The sequence below is a fragment of the Rhinatrema bivittatum genome, chromosome 5, assembly GCF_901001135.1.
Source record: "Rhinatrema bivittatum chromosome 5, aRhiBiv1.1, whole genome shotgun sequence".
Lineage (NCBI taxonomy): Eukaryota > Metazoa > Chordata > Amphibia > Gymnophiona > Rhinatrematidae > Rhinatrema > Rhinatrema bivittatum.
Genome location: NC_042619.1, coordinates 122,278,766 through 122,296,271, shown reverse-complemented (window position 1 = coordinate 122,296,271; position 17,506 = coordinate 122,278,766). Strand labels below are relative to the sequence as shown.

At 50.5% G+C, this 17,506-nt stretch overlaps 1 protein-coding gene across 1 annotated transcript in view; it reads left to right on the top strand.

Moving 5' to 3' along the window:
- The first annotated feature begins 9,718 nt into the window (after positions 1–9,718).
- Positions 9,719–17,506, top strand: part of FNDC3A (fibronectin type III domain containing 3A) — a 1,040,529-nt gene continuing 1,032,741 nt past the window's right edge. Inside the window, 1 exon segment of the mRNA XM_029602861.1 lies at positions 9,719–9,890. The gene's annotated coding sequence lies outside the window, so the exon portion shown is untranslated.

The window sequence follows — 17,506 nt, the reverse complement described above, 5'->3', positions numbered from 1 at the left end:
GAAATCTCGCCTATCATTTGCATGCTTAATACTCCACTGATGCCAGGACTGCCGCCCCAATATGCTTCCTTCGGGGATGTATTTTCCAAAGAAGCAGCTGATATTCTTCCTCCACACAGGCCCTATGACTGTGCCATAAGACTGAAGCCCAATGCTGAGCCACCTAAAGGACGGGTGTACCCTCTCTCAGCCATTGAGAATAAGGCAATGTCGGAATACATTGAAGAAAATCTCCAGAAGGGCTTTATCCGACCATCAAAGTTGCCAGCCGGCGCAGGCTTTTTCTTTGTGTGGAAGAAGGACGGTACCCTACATCCATGTATCGATTACCAAGTGTTACGTGACACGGGTTTTCGTGTGCCCTTGGGCCTCGGCCCGACCCCAGACGAATCCAGGACCGAACCAAGGGTTGGCAACGTGTCCCAGCATGGCAGAGACACGGTCTTACCCTCTGCCAGGCCTGCAAGCTCCCAAAGGCCAACAAGAAGATGTTGGAAGGTGAACAGTCCTCCAACCGTTCCAACCCTTTCGGACCTGCCGCTTAGGATCGGCATGGAGCAACAGGCCGGCCTGAGGATGAGGGCAGACGGAAGCCTTGACATGAAAACATGATGCTATGACTAGGGTAAAGACATCACAAATGAGGGCTGATGTGAAGACATGACACCAAGGCTGATGCGACGGCATCCCGGACAAGACGAGGAACTTGACAAAGTCCTGACGGGACGAGAAGCTGGGAATGTAGACATTGGCACTGTCTCAGGGCGCCCTACTCAGCCCACCTTCACGGGCGGACCCAATGGGCTGGTCGTGGACCACCCTGTCCTACTGCTCGCCCTACACAGCCCTAGGAGGCTGGTCACGGACCACGCGGAGAGCGGGACAAGTGCAGGAAGGAATCCAGCCGAGGTGGGACTTCGACGACGGAGCCGATGTTATCCGGAGCACCACAAAGGCTGACAGGACAGGACGGCTCAGGAGCACAGGACCAGAGTCCACTGCAGACATCTCCACAGACAGACGTGTCACCCAGAGATCCACGGCTGGCAGAACAGAAGGTTCAAGAGCACAGAAGCAAAACACCAAGGAGGGCAGGAACACCAGGAAGCGAGACATCAGGAGACCTGGATGAGGACCTCAGGCGACGAAGACATGACGAGAAGCAGATGAGATGAGATGAGGAGCTCCACGAAGAATACCAAAGACCTGTTGGAGCGCTGGCAGGCAGGAGCCTCCAGGACTGAAGTAACTCCAATGCAAGGTGAAGAGGGATTGCAGGAACAGCCCTTTTATAGGGCTAGCACAGGAAACAGTCCATAGGTGGGGCCCAGGGCATATCCGGCCGTGGGCCCTTTAAATCTTGTAGAGAGGCGCGGCCGCGCGCCTAGGGGCAGGAAGGAAGCTGTGCAGGACCGTGGACTTCAGCGACGCAGCAGCAGGGCTGGGCCTGGAAACAGGCCCCAATGACGGCAGCAGCTCCAGCCGCTGCAGGAGGCCCCAAAGGCGGCTCCAGCCACCAATCCAGCTCGGGGCTTGCGGCCTCCAGCCGCGAAGATGGCAGAGAAGTCGGCGGTGGCTCTAGCCGGGCAGAAGGAGAGGAGCGACAAGGGAGGAACGCGATGGGCGGCCTCCGGGCCGCGCGAGACAACTGAGTCCGCGGCTCCAGCCACGATACAGGCTCAACTTCGGCGGTGTCCGGCCGCATTGGGCAGCAGCAAGTCAGCAACGGTAAGGAGCCTGCTCGCGGGGGAACCCGCGGGTAGGGTTCATAACACCGAGGTCTAAATGAAATCACGATCAAAGACCGTTACCCCTTGCTGTTAATCTCAGAGCTGTTTGACTGGCTGCAAGGGGCAAAGATATTTTCAAAGCTTGACCTGAAGGGGGCCTACAACCTCATTCGCGTTCGGAGTGGCAATGAATAGAAAACAGCCTTCAACATGCGAGACGGCCACTTCGAGTATCTAGTAATGCCGTTCGGGTTGTGCAAGGCACCCGCCATTTTCCAAAATATGATGAACGACATCTTGCGGGACCTGCTGTACAAGAATGTTGTGGGTGGAGGAGGCCGGTTGCGGGGAGCTGTGGCCGGCAGACATAACATAAGGTTAATGTTGATATGAATTTGCGAGGAATGGCTTCACCATTCTTAGCTTCACGATGTTAAATATCATATGAAGCTTGATGGAATGCCTGAGATAGAACATGGAACCTTGATACATAGATTTTTTAAATGTCATACGGTGTCTTCATTTTGTGGTGATGTGTTAGTCTTATAGAGGTATACAGAGATCTTGTGTCCTCAGAGGGGTGAAGTACTACTACTGCAATACTTCTCTAGAGTTTCAGAGAGTCTTAAAGGTGTGAGCCAATTCTTGTATTTGGCCCTACAAATGGCTTGCAAGTGCCTATTGATTAAATGGCCTGAGGAAGCACCACCCACTATAATTTTGTGGCAAATTAAAATGTCTGAGATTATGCAGATGGAAAAGTTGGATGTGAAAATGTCCAAATACAAAGTAATTGAGTCTTACATAACAGCATGGAAGATGATTTTTTATCAGTTGTTGCCTATTTTGACACAAAACATAACTGATCTGGGATATTCTGGCTTGACTATTACATTAGCAGCGTTCCATATAGCTGGTTGCTATTTTTCTTTACTAGGTTTTTTTTTTTAGTTAATAAATAGTTTTCTCTCCATGAACTGTGCATGTATGTGTAAGCATATAGGTGAATGTATGGAGCACTGGTGAATGATATGGACGAGTCTGACCTGTATATGAATAGATGCATAGGGTCTGTGTAGTGTGCTTTTGAATATTCTAGACTGTATGCTCTGTTTTGTTTTGTTCTTTCATGCATACAGAAAACTGCAGTCTTGTGTAAGGTTTGTGGACTCTTGCTGCAGTGGCATGATTGGCACAACATAGGGGAAGCTACCCAGAGAAGAGACTGACTAGGGGTTTCACTTATACCAACCCCTTTCCCCTTGGATTCTGGGGTTCGGCAGGTCTTAGGCAAGAGTCTCTGTGGTTATAGCATAGGCATCTATCCAGGGCCAGACTAGGGTGTTATGACTCGGGCGGTGGACCCTTGGTCCGACGTAGTACTTCAAGACACTAACGTCGGAAGGTGAGGCTAACTCGGAAGATCTTGTGCGGTTTGCAGAGGAAAATCTGGATGCAGGTGCCTCCTGCCGGTCATGTGGTCCAGATAGCTGGCGCCTCCAGCACGTCGTAACTGCTCTGACTCACGCACACAGGTAGTCGGGAAAAGTCCAGGGGTGAAGAACCAAAGGGTAATCCTTAGCCAGTCCAGGGGTCAGGAACCAAAGGATACTCCACAGCCAGTCCAAGGATCAAGAGCCAAAGGATACTCCGCAGCCAGTCCAGGGATCAGGAACAAAACGAAGTCAGCAGCCAGTCCAGGAATCGAGCACGGAAGGACAATCAGCGGATCAGGAATGGAACACAAAAACAAACAAACCACAGGAGCCAAGAAGCCAAGGCAAGGTCTGAGGTGCAGGCCTTGCCTTAAATACTCCCTCACAGATGGAGCCAATCCCATTTCCTGTAGTGGCTCCTTTAAAAGATTAGCTTCTGCCGCACGCGTGGCTCTAGGGAGATCCAGTGGGGGGCGGAGCCAGATGCGAGCAGGAGGCCAGCCGACGCCACAGCCATGTTGGTTGAGCAGCAGGAACCGCCGCAGGACGAACCCGCTGATGCTGAGTGTGGTCACCGCGAGCGGGGCAGTCTGTCGTGCCGGTGAGTGGCTGGCCCCGGTCGCGGCTTGCCGCCACCGGTGGCCATAACATAGGGTCAACAGCAGGCGGCAACAAGAATAGTCAGTATCTGAACAAGGGTCAGAAGCAGACAGCAAGCTAGAATGGTCATTGTCCAGGCAAGGGTCAGAGTCAGGTGGAAAGTTAGAATGATCAGTGTCCAGGCAAGGGTCCGAGGCAGGTGGAAAGCTAGAATGGTCAATGTCCAGGCAAGGGTCAGAGGCAGGTGGCAGGCAAGAGTGATCAGAGTCCAGTCTAAAGTCAGATTCAGAAGTCAGACCAAGAAGGTCTGACTTCTTGGATACAAAGCAGGCTGGATCGTAGGAACAGGAGCAGCAACACATACTACTCTTCCCAGTGTAGACGACTCGTTGCTGAGGCAATGCTAGGGTGCACAGCTGGGCCTTAAGTACCCAGCTGTGTGACATCATCAGGAGGCGCCAGCAGCCCTGATTTCCGCCATGGGTCCCTTAAGAGGCAGCGCACCACGCGCGCATGTAACTAGAGGTAGCCCACAGGGGAGGGAAGAAGATGAGGCAATGGTAGCGATGGAGCTGTGGGTGCTGCTGGTCGCAGGAGCCATCTGCGACTAGCAAACGTAACATCTTGCATGTTGTAAATTGCTTTATTCTCTGTTACAACAATTGTACATCTTCCTAATTCACAGTGTTGTGATTTGCATGTTGTTTTTTTTAATATATAGTACCTCTATGGTATATTATTGTAATATGCATGTCTGCAGGATAAAAATTGTTTTAAAAAAATCATGAATTGAAATCCTTACTTTTCATATTTTTCAAAAAACATTTTCATGCCCTAGGCTTCAATTATGTGAAATCCCTACAATAATCTGTTTTAGTAGACAGAAATAGCAAATAAAAGTTTGACTGTCTAAGGGGGTGTTGGGGAGCGCTAGGAGAGTGATCCCACTCCTGGGTGATGTGTGTCCTTGGGCCACGGCTCGACCCCAGAGGGCTCTGAAGAGGTGCCGCGGGAGGCATGGCATGCCCGAGCATGGGCTGGACGGGAGCAGGGCTGGAGTGACATGGAAGACAGGCCCTCCTCCGGACCTGCACGCTTCGGAAGACCCAACAACGCAATGTTGGTCTTGTGAACAGTCCTCCGACCGTTCCTAGCCCTTTCGGACCTGCCGCAGGGTATGGCACAAAGCGGCAGGCCGGATGGAGGCCAGGGCAGCGAAGACTGGAACATGGATTCAGACGAGACTCAGGAACGACGTAGACTCAGGCATAGACGTGGACTCAGGCATAGATGCAGGATCCTTAGACGTGGACTCAGGAATGAGGTGTAGGATGCATAGACGTGGACAGGCACAGGCGTGGACTCAGGACTGGATGCACAGAGGTGGAATCAGGAATGAGGGCTGAAGGAAGACATGGGCACCGTCCCTCAGGGCGCCCTACTCAGACCACCCGCGGGACTGAGTCGCGGACCACCCTGCCTCATGCACGCCCTACTCAGCCCTGGAAGGCTGGTCGCAGACCACGCAGAGAGCGGGAGAGCACAGGAAAGAGGAAGCAGGTTCGCTGCACTCCTGGCAGCACAAGGCAAGGATACGCTGCACTCCTGGCAGCACAAGGCAGGTTAAAGCATCAGGATCAGGAACAAGGATTAAGACAGACCTCAGTGCTGGAACAAGGACAGCTGGAACAGCAGGAACAACAGAACTGGAACACAGATACTGGAACAGGAGACACACCTCAGGGCTGGTGTTATGTTATGAGTAAAGTCAATAGTGGACCCTTGGGCCGGCTGAGGTGGACAGCGTCCACAGGAGTTAATAAGCCGGGAGGCGGCACTCAGCTGGAGCAGACTGGTGGCGTCTTCACCCTGGAAACCCGAGACCCCCCCAGGAGGAGCCCGTAGGGGTCCGAGTCGCTGGGACTTAGGAGAATCGTGAAAGAGTCCAAGGTTCGAGGCTGGCAGAAGACAAAGGAGAATCGTGAAGAAGACCAAGGTTCGTGGCTGGCTGAAGACAAAGGAGAATCGTGAAGAAGACCAAGGTTCGTGGCTGGCTGAAGACAAAGGAGAATCGTGAAGAAGACCAAGGTTCGTGGCTGGCTGAAGACAAAGGAGAATCAGGAACCGGAGCTGGAGTCAGGATATGTAGACAGCAAGTGGAACCGGAGCTGGAAGCAAGGCACGGCTGGAACAAGCTGGAACCGGAGCTGGAAGCAAGGCACGGCTGGAACAAGCTGGAACCGGAGCTGGAAGCAAGGCACGGCTGGAACAAGCTGGAACCGGAGCTGGAAGCAAGGCACGGCTGGAACAAGCAGGAACCGGAGCTGGAAGCAAGGCACGGCTGGAACAAGCAGGAACCGGAGCTGGAAGCAAGGCACGGCTGGAACAAGCAGGAACCGGAGCTGGAAGCAAGGCACGGCTGGAACAAGCAGGAACCGGAGCTGGAAGCAAGGCACGGCTGGAACAAGCAGGAACCAAAGCTGAAAGCAACGCTGGGAAGCAACTAAGCACTCAGGAGAGCGACCTCGTTGCAAAGGCAAAGCAAGGAAGTCAGACGATGGTTTAAATAGCCAGCCAGCGTCTGACGTCAGGAACAGGGCGGTTCAGCACTTCCGGGTGCTGGACCTTTAAGAGCCCCCTGCTCACGCGCGCGCGTTGCCTGGCAGTGGGAGCAGTCAGAATCGTCCTTCGGCAGCGTCTCCACGTGGAGAGAGACGCTGCCATGCGGCCCTGCAGGCCCCAGGAGCAACGGATTGCAGCGAGACCGGGGGAGGCAGGAGAAAGGTAAGGACCCGGTCGCTAGCCTAGCGACCGGGACTGCAACAGCTGGAACATGGACATCTGAAACAGCAGGAACATCAGGACTGGAACACAAGTACTGGATCAAAAGACAGACCTTGGGACTGGAACATCAGGACTGGATGAGGAGCTCCGACAGGTAACAAGAAACACAGGACCTTGCAGAAGTGCTGTAACACGGATGACTTCCTGGAGCAAAGGATCTCAGGAGTGACCAACTCCTTGCGAAGGCAAAGACAGACTGAAAGCTGAGCCCTTTAGAAGGGCTGAGGTGGACAACGCCCAGGGAGGGGTCAGCAGGGGGCCACACCTGGCTGGCCCTTGAAGAAGAGCAGAGAGGCGCGCCCCCGCGCCCTAGGAAGCTGGAGAGAAGAGCTGGAAGCTGGTGGCGTCCTCAGCCACGTGGAGGGCCCAGGGAAGCAGTGGAGCAGCCCTGGACTGGAGCTGGGTGAAGGCAGGTCACTGGAGCAGCTCCCAGCTGCAAGGACTGAAGCAGGAAGAAGCAGAGAGAGGTAAGGCTGGCTGTAGGGGAAGCAGGGGGCTGTAGCAGGCTGCAGGCACCGTTCCACACAGCAAGGCTGAAGCAGGAAGGCAGAAGCGAGGTAAGCTGGCTGCAGGGAGAACAGAGAGACTGCAGGCAGAGTAGAGAGCTGTAGCAGGCTGCAGGCACGGCTTCCCTGCTGGGCAAGGACCCGGGCTGAAGCAGGCACTGGCAAGGACGGCCTCCCTGCTGGCTGAAAGGTCCCGGGATCGCAGCAGTACGTCGGGGGAAGGCAGGAACAGAGAAGCCGGCCACATGGGAACAGCTGCGGGGACAGCCCCAGCTGATTCAGGGAGAAAGCAAGCAACATCGTCAGCAGCCCGGCTGGCTGTCTGTGAGAAGGTAAGAGTCTGCCCACGCTTCTTGCGGGCAGGAGCATAACAGGGGGTGGTGAGAAAAATAGTACAACTGTCCTTGCGCAGGAAAAGAGAAATTTCTTCCACGGGAGATTTTCAAGAACAGGTTTCATAAACATTTGTCTGGGTCAAATGATTCTCTGTATGCAGGGCGAAATAACTACTAAATAACCAGAGACAGGGCAGTGTAAATGTGTATAGGAAATTCCTGGCCTTTCCTTGAAAATTTTGCTGGGGGCACTAGAAAAGTAGAAAGCTAGTTGGGATAAGGCACATTCAGAAACTTTAACTTGTTTATTAAGCTTTCACACAGCATTTAAAATAGATGACTGGAAACTAAAATAATTAATATAAGGATACTTTGCAGAAGTTGGATTTACTTCTTCTATAAAAGAGAACCCTAAAGAATGATTTGAAAGACAGAGTTGCAGCATGGACAATTTAAGTTGGACACCAGAAGAACTATCGGGCCGATACAGTAAGGAGCGGTAGGGAGAGCTGCGTTAGTGCCGGGCGCACCCGCGGTTGCTGCATGCACAGTCCAGCTCACCTACCGCTCGATACTGTATGTAAATAGCTTGCAAATGCAAGCTGCGTCTAAGAAGCGTCCGTGAAGCGATAGGCCCGCGCAACCCATTTTACTGTATAGAGTGCTATACAGTATCCTGGGTGCGCTGGCCTAACGCTTCACGGACACGCTGGTATCTGTCATTTCAAATGTCATTTGAAATGACAGGTACCAGGAAGTGGATGGTTCTCCTATGCTCGGGATTGCCAGTCCTCTCTCCTCTCCTCCAGAAGCAAGCAACGAAAGTGGAAAAAACGAAAAAAAAAAAAAAGCAAAAAAGCGAAAGGAAAAAAAGTAGCAAGAGAGAGAGGGGAGAGAGGACGGGCAATCCTACGCTCGGGATTGTCCATCCTCTCTCCCCTCCTCCCGAAGCAAGGCTCGAAAAGCAGCCTTGCTTTTCGGGAGGAGGGGAGAGAGGACTTGCAGTGAAAAGCAACGAAGTGACTTACTTTTTTTGCAGCCCCCCTCCGGAGACGGATCTCGGCGACGAGGGACCGCGGCTCCCCTCCCCTGCCTCCAGCTGCCCGCGAAGATAGACGCATCGCACGGGCGAAAGCGGCCCCTGTGCGTGCAATTGGCCGCTCAAGACGTGACGTCACATGCCGTGACGCCAAACGTCGTGATGTCACATCTTGAGCGGCCCAATTGCATGCACAGGGGCCGCTTTTGCCCGTGCGATGCGTCTATCTTCGCAGGCAGCTGGAGGCAGGGGAGGCGCGGTCCCTCGTCGCTGATGTCCGTCTCCGGAGTGGGGCTGCAAAAAAAGTAAGTCGCTTCGTTGCTTTTCACTGCCAGTCCTCTCTCCCCTCCTCCCGAAAAGCAAGGCTGCTTTTCGCGCCTTGCTTCGGGAGGAGGGGAGAGAGGACTGGCAATCTCGAGCGTAGGATTGCCCGTCCTCTCTCCCCTCTCTCTCTCTTGCAACTTTTTTTTTCCGCTTTCGTTGCTTCGGGAGGAGGGGAGAGGACTGGGGCTGCCCCGGAGACCAGCACCCATGGACGCGGCCAGGGCAGGTGAGTGGGGGCTGGGGGAAAGTTTGCCGCCTACCCTAACCCCTGCCTCTAAAGCAGGGGTAAGGGTAGGTGGTAAGTTAGCAGGTTAAACGCGTGGCAAAACGGCAGGGTATAAAAGCGATAGTCGGGGCGCGCATTACTGTATGGGAGGGAATAGCTAATTTGATCGTTTACATGTAATATACATGCCGCGGCCGGAAGGGGTTACCCGGTGATTTAAGGACGCGGTAAGAGTAGGTTAAAGGGGATTGTGTATCGCAGGAAGGGCTAACGTGGTCAAAATGTCGGTAGAAAGCGGGTTAGGAGCAGGGTAACCGTGGCCGCACTTTACTGTATTGACCTGTATGTATTTTTTAGTATAGTCAATCACTGGAGCACAACTGTCCTTGTGCAGTAAGAGAGAAAATTTTTCCACGAGAGATTTTCAAGAACAGGTTTCATAAACATTATCTGGGTCAAATGGTTCTCTGTATGCAAGGCGAAAGAACTACTAAATAACCTATTAAAGTGCTAACTACATCCCAGTTCTCCCACTTCATCACTTCCCCTCATTCCACCCAAAGCTGCTCTAAAGCAAGGTGCTCTTCCCTCGCCCATGCGCCCTACTGATTGACCACAGAGGCGCGCGCATCAGTGCGCATGCTCAGTTTGTAAAACTTCTCGGTCTGGCGTCGCGAAGTAAACATGGCGACCAGACGGTGGGTGGGAGAGGGGGAGGGAATTGAGCTCTGTGAGCGTGTCGCCGTTGGTGGGGAGCGGCTGTGAGATGCAGAGAGGAGGTTGGAAGGAAGCAAACAACTGCGGTCAGTCTCTGCAGTGTAGCCAGAGCCGGAAGGCGGCTTCTTCTCAGGTGAGATGGCCCGGGGGGCAGCTGTCACTGCCGGGCATTTGGGTTTTGGCGGCGCCTGCCTGTGTTGACGCTCTTCGCGGTTTCTTTTTATTTTTGTGGTGTTGGCCGCGGAGTGCCAGCGGCAGCAGGACCCAGCCACCAGCACCTGAGCTCCGGCCGCGTCAGGGGGAGGGTGCGCGGAGGAACCGTTAGGTGCGTTTCTCTGTCGCCGCTGCCTCTAGACTTCTTTTCTTACCCCGGCGGGTAGCTGCGGAGATGGCTAAAGGCGGGAAGCCAGGAGGACGCTCTTCCTCACCGCGTTCTCTCTTCCTCACTCACTCGCTGCGGGCGGCGGCTAGGCAGAGAACCTCTCAACCCGGCGCCGGGTCGCCCGACTTGCGGGGCAGTTGGTGGGTTTCATGTCATTAGGGGGGCCAGCGAGACCGCGGCTTTCCTGGAGCAAAGTGCAGAGGGAAACTTTGTCCAGTGTCACTCAATGCAGATTCCCTTGAAAGCGCTTCGCTTCGCGATGGTTTTTTTTTTTTTTTTTTTTTTTTAATATTTCCTTGCCAGCACTTCCAGCCGGAGCTGTATTTCATATCATAAAACATGGGGGGGGGGGGGGGGTCTCTGATCTTCCTGTGAACTTCAGGAGTTTGTAGTGTGATGTGTACCTTGAAACTCTAATTAAAATAGACATTTTTGTGGTAGAAATGCTGGCATACTAAACTTTTTTTTCCCCCCGACTTCCTGTCTTCTTTCCCGTCTGTCAATGGATCAGAATGCCTTTTAAAATGAGCACACGCATATCGCTTTGAGTGTTTAGGCCTTTATTCAGGAGAGACTTTCTGTAGGCATAGAATGGGCAAAACACCCATTTTTAAGTGAAGCTTTGAATGTACCGGTAATTAAACATTTAATAAGAACATTGTATACTTGCAGGTTTAGAGTTTTTGTGTAGGTTAAAACGTCTTACTTACAAGTGTTTTATAGCTATTGGAAGAGTAGGAGCGTGGAAAGTAATTGAATGGTGAAAGCTTACCCGATTTTAGACCACCAGGGACTGTTTTGTGGGGAGATGGTTTTAAAAAAGCAGAGTGAATTACAAGGAATTAAGATCTGACATTCATAACTTCTTAACTGTAAGTAATGTATATTATAGTACTTTATAAGGGATGTTCAGCCAATTAAATTGGTGGAATGCATGATACGCCCCCTACATGTATTTATTTATTTGAAAACTTTCTTATACCGATGTTAGTGGGGACATCATATCTGTTTACATCATAACTAAAGAGAGGAAAATACAATGAACAGGTGGGGGAACAGCAGTTGAGAACTGTAGAGAGGGATTTGCAGCTAAAATCAAAACTTGAAAGAACCTTCTTAGTAAGCTAGTTGATACTTTGAGAAAGGCAGGTACCCAGACTTTAAGGATCTCTGCTCTTGCTATGGTATAGTCAAGTGCAGGCTACTATGCTCCTTTATGGTATCAGTCAGTTATGCCAAGTATCTTTTGATCAACAAATCTTTGACTTCCAGTACTGGGCAGTATTGTCCCCGCTTCATCCTAAACATCTGGGCTGGGGGGTGATTATAACAGAGAGCTTCTGGCAGGCTATACTCTTGTTCAGGCCTGTTCTTATTCAATGATTCCCTTAATTCCAAGCAACATGTATTCCACTATGCTATTCCATATAGCTGTGTGGACTTCATTGCCAGAGGAAGTGGTCACAGCAGTTAGTGTAACTGGGTTTAAAAAAGGCTTGGATAAGTTCCTAGAGGAAAAATCCATAAACTGTTATTAAGCATTAGGGATGTGAATCGTTTTTTGTTGATTTAAAAAAAGTCAGATATTTTTTAAATCGTCAAAAGTCGTTAGAGTCGAGATACAATAGAAATTCCCCCGATTTATCATGAAAAATCGTAAATCGGGGGAGGGGGTGAGGGCGGGAAAACCGGCACACCAAAACAACCCCTAAACCCACCCCGACCCTTTAAAACAAATCCCCCACCCTCCCGAACCCCCCCAAAATGTTTTAAATTACCTGGTGGTCCAGTGGGGGGGGGTCCCGGCGCGATCTCCTGCTCTCGGGCCATCGGCGCCATTTTGGCTGCCACTAATATAAATGGTGCTGATGGCCCGATTAAACCCCCCCCCCCAAAAAACATTTTACACATACCTGGTGGCCCAGGGGGGCCGCGGGAGCGATCTCCCGTTCCCAGGCCATCAGCTGCGCTAAAAAAAATGGCGCCGATGGCCCTCGTCGGCCCCTGTGACATAGTGAGGGCAAAGGTAGCGCCGGCGCCATTTTGAATATATTATAAATACGGCCTGAGTGCAGGAGGTCGCTCCCGGACCCCCGCTGGACTTTTGGCAAGTCTTGTGGGGGTCAGGAGGCCCCCCCAAGCTGGCCAAAAGTCCCTGGGGGTCCAGCGGGGGTCTGGGAGCGATCTCCTGCACTTAGGCCGTATTTATAATATATTCAAAATGGCGCCGGCGCTACCTTTGCCCTGTCACATGATAAGGGCAAAGGGCCATCGGCGCCATTTTTTTTTAGCGCAGCTGATGGCCTGGGAACGGGAGATCGCTCCCGCAGCCCCCCTGGACCACCAGGTATGGGTAAAAAAATTTTTTGGGGGGGTCGGGAGAGTGGGGGAGGCTAAGGGGGTAATTTTAAAGGGTCGGGTGGGTTTTTTTTATCGGCGCGGGCCTCACTAAAACAAATTAGTGTTGTGAATTGGAACCGATCCCAATTCACATCTCTAATGATCAGATTCCCCCCCCCCCCCCAGCCGAACCCGATCGTTAAAACGATCGGGCACACGATTCACATCCCTATTAAGCATTGGTAGCTTGAGATGTATTTAATGTTTGGGTACTTGCCAGGTACTTGTGACTTGGATCTGCCACTGTTGGAAACAGGGTACTGGGCTTGATGGACCCTTGGACTGACCCAGTATGGCAATTCTTATTTTCTTAAGTTCGTATGTGTTGACTATATCAAGAAGTAACAGTTGAGGGCCTGTGGCAGGAAGATTGGTAGGTGAAATCTTCACTTATAAATTATTGTGTAATCTTAGATGCCAGTGTTCACCTACCGTGTTTCCCCGAATATAAGACAGCGTCTTACTTTCTTTTTACCCCCAAAAGTCCCACTATGTCTTACTTTCAGGGTATGTCTTATATTGGAAAAAAAACCTGAGTGTTCAAAAAAAAATTATTTTTAAATACCTGTCGGAGGGCCGTGTGGGTCCAGGCGGCTGGCGGCGGGAGCCGGGTGGTCGCGTGTTAAATCTAGGCCGCGGGCGGGTGGGCGCTTGTTCCAGGCGGCGGCGGGGGGGGGGGGCGGGTGGACGCGCGTTAGTTCAAGACGGCCGGCGGGCGGCGGGTGGTCGCGTGTTAAATCTAGGCCGGGTCGCACAGGCGCGCATTCATTCACTGCCGGTGGGGCATGTGACTGCCTTGAGCGCCGAAAGCAGCCGGCAGCGGCAGCCGAAAGCAGCCGGCAGCGGCGAAAGCAGCCGGCTCCTCCGCCTGGATGAATGAATTCATTCACTGCCGCAGCCCCCACCGGCAGCCCCCAGCGCCGAATCGCAGGGGTCGCACAGGCGCTGTGGGCCTGTGCGCGCATTCATTCACTGCCGGTGGGGGCTGCCTCGGCAGCCCCCACCTGCAGTGAATGAATGCGCGCCTGTGCGACCCGGCCTAGATTTAACACGCGACCGCCCGCCGGCCGTCTCGAACTAACGCGCGTCCACCCGCCCCCCCCCCCCCCCCTGCCGCCGCCGCCTGGAACAAGCGCCCACCCGCCCGCGGCCTAGATTTAACACGCGACCACCCGGCTCCCGCCGCCAGCCGCCTGGACCCACGCGGCCCTCCGACAGGTATTTAAAAATAATTTTTTTTTGAAATGACAGGTATGTCTTACTTTCGGGGGATGTGTTACATTAGCCGACCCCCCTAAAATTCCCACTACGTCTTACTATCAGGGGTGTCTTACTATCGGGGAAACACGGTATTTCTTTTTGATTTTCCATGGTGACTGTTGGTTCTCCTTAATAGTTTCTTGATTAGGCAAGGTCTCTGTGTGGCATTCAGCATTGGTGGGGTCTTGTGGATCACCCAGGCTGCAGCTGTGGTGCAGTTCAAACTATGGCTCACATTGTTGAGAAGTGACTTCTGGAGGGAGGACTTCAGGAACTCCATTTAGCCTCTGGTAATATTGTTGCTTGGCTCACTTAACCTTGTACATGCTAAATAAAAGATATATGCATGCTTTACAGATGTCATTGCATGCATGGAATTCTGATAAGGGCTAGCAACACCCTACTTAGGTTTATAATGGGAGTGGCTAAATAGAAGCTTTCAAGAATAGTAAACACTTGTTTCATCTAGAAGTGACTGAGAAATTTTCTTAACTGATAAGTGAATTTTCAGTTATTTTGCTGTTTAGTTTCCTTTCATAAATTGGAATCTCAAGGGTTCATTATTTTTATGAACATTTCCCATAAGTACTGCATAAGCTCTGTATGTGTTGTCTCAATTAGTCATCACTTCAAAGAAAAAAAATCTGTAACACCAGCTCTTGAAAACTACAAGCAAACCCAACTCATATACCCTTACTTCTACTCCTGCCTCCCATCACTTATCTTCCCTCCTCATTCCACCTCAGCCTCCACCATCACTTCTCTCCCACAATCTAGATCATTGTTAAGCAGAGCAGAATTAGTTGGCAGAAAGGTTGTAAGAAACATAATTGAGTCAGCATTATTTCACAGTCCCTGCGTGTTCTAAACAAAACTGGTTTATAGTCCCATGTTTAATTTTAGTTTTATTTTCTTGAATGAGTGCAGTTCCATTGAGACATCAAAGCGGTTTACAAAACTAATAAATAGGATTATACAACAAATAGAGTAAAATCAATAAACAATTTAACAATATAATATATGATAGAATCAAATATACAAAGATAATTTAAAGAAATGATCAATAATACTTAGTGTAACCTTTTTACTGGCTCTGCCCAGCAGAGAAGTGCCCTACACACCTCACATTTTTAAGCAGGATTCTTGAGAGAGATGTAATATAATGGTACATTATAAGCTTTACTGTTTCCGTCCCAGTGCGACACTTTGCTGTTTCCATGACTATGTCTCTGTAGCTGAGTAGATTACTTTAATTATATGTGTCATGATGATCTCTAGCTGTGGGTAATTGGGGATTCATTTCAGAACACTGGTTCTGTGATATGGATAAATATCTTGTTTACTATATTAGAGCTTTCAGTGATTTTCTATATATTTTCTTTGTCGCGCCTTTTCTGAATAATGTGGAGTCCATGGCATAAATTGGGTATCTTGAGATCCCAGTGAAATCACAAACTCATATCTGCTTACACTTTGTAATTCCATTGAAATTGTTTGAAGCAGCATATATATATATATTTTTTTTTTGATATGGCACTGAAGCCAGCTGTGTGGAATCTCACAACTACAGATGCATAGTGTTTATCTTTTGGAAGTAAAAGTACCTTCCTACAGGCATTGCCTTCTTAATTTTAAATGCATGTGTCCCTCTCTCACTGTTTAAATCCCATCTAAAGACCCACCTTTTTGAGGCTGTTTTTTAAATCTTTACCTGATTGTCCTATTCTAGCTTTATTAACTTTCTTTATCTTTTTTAGCCATTGTCTTACCATTTGAGATGCCCCAAGTCTCTTGTCCTGTATGCTTATTAGATTGTAAGCTCTATTGAGCAGGGGCTGTCTTTTTGTTTTGTTTTTTTGTTGTTTGTACAGCATTGTGTATGGCATGCAGCGCTATAGAAATGTAAAGTAGTAGTAGTAGTGATCACTCGACAGATGGTTTGTCTTAGAGCCTATAAGAGGAAGCACAGTGTCTCAAAGGGATAAGTTGGAGAACGATAAAACAACTCCTGGTGTATATTTTTCATAAAAAAGTTACTTTTACAGCTTGTGTGTTTTAATATATAATATAATATTGCTAAATGGTTAATGGTTTGTCTTTTCACTCCCTTTATGCATTAATGGGAAACAGCAATTTTCAAAAGCCTATTTATACACACAAAGTGCATTTTCTTGTGTAATAGCCATTTTTAAGGCTGTTTTACGCCCCAGGTTTTCAAGCTGAGAACAGACTCTAAAATCTGAGCCCCTAGGACTCAGTTTTACTATATATGCTGTTGTATTGTCAATTAGCTTTAAGTGCACTTTAAACGTGTAAATGGGCTTTTGAAAATTGCTACTACATACTCTTTATGTGTGTAAATCCTTTTGAAAATCACCCCTTAAGTGTAGCATTTTCTCAAAAGTATTGTGAATCACTGAAGGCTTTCTTCTTGCTACTCAAGATTCATCTTTTTGTGTAGTTTATTCTTTGTAGTGCATTAACACTTTTCTATCAAGCAGGGCTGAATTAGTCATGACATGTAGGCGACATCATGATGTGGCACCAAATTGACCTCTCAGCTTTACTGAGCCTGTGCAGGTATTGTCTTGTGAGCCTTCTTTTTTCATCTGAGCATCAGCTCTCTCTGTGCTTTTTAAAAAAATCAATACTTTTGTCTTTTAAAAGTTGCTTGCTGTCTCGGGCTCCCCCATATAGCACTTTTCAGTATTACAAAATTTAAGAATTTATTTTGTCCTTCCTATCAGGCCGATACAGTAAGGAGCGGTAGGAAGAGCTGCGTTAGTGCCGGGCGCACCCGCGGTTGCCGCACCACAGTCCGGCTCACCTACCACTTGATACTGTATTTAAATTGCTTGCAAATGCAAGCCGCATCCAAGAAGCGTCCGTGAAGTGTTAGGCCCGCGCAACCCATTTTACTGTATAGAGCGCTATACAGTATCCTGGGTGCGCTGGCCTAACGCTTCACGGACACGCTGGTATCTGTCATTTCAAATGACAGGTACCAGGAAGTGGACGGTTCTCCTACGCTCGGGATTCCCAGTCCTCTCTCCCCTCCTCCCGAAGCAAGGCGTGTAAAGCAGCCTTGCTTCGGGAGGAGGGGAGAGAGGACTGGCAGTGTAAAGCAACGACTTTTTTCGCAGCCCTCCTCCAGAGACGGACATCGGCGGAGACGGACCGCGGCTCCCCTGCCTCCCGGCAAAGATGGATGCCTGCACGGGCGAAAGCGGCCCCTGTGCGTGCAATTGGGCCGCTCAAGACATGATGTCACATGTCGTAACGCCAGACGTCGTGACGTCACGCCTTGAGCGGCCCAGTTGCACGCAAAGGGGCCACTTTCGCCCGTGCAGGCATCCCATCTTCGCCTCCGGGAGGCAGGGGAGCTGCGGTCCGCCGATGTCCGTCTCCGGAGGATGGCTGCGAAAAAAGTAAGTCGTTGCTTTACACTGCCAATCTTCTCTCCCCTCCTCCCGAAGCAAGGCTGCTTTGCGCGCCTTGCTTCGGGAGGAGGGGAGAGAGGACTGGCAATCCCGAGCGTAGGAGAACCGTCCACTTCGTTGCTACTTTTTTTTTTTCCCGCTTTTTCAGATTTTTTCCGCTTTCGTTGCTTCGGGAGGAGGGGGGACAGGACTGGGGCTGCCCCGGAGACCAGCACCCATTGATGCGGCCAGGGCAGGAGAGCGGGGGCTGGGGAAAGTTTGCCGCCT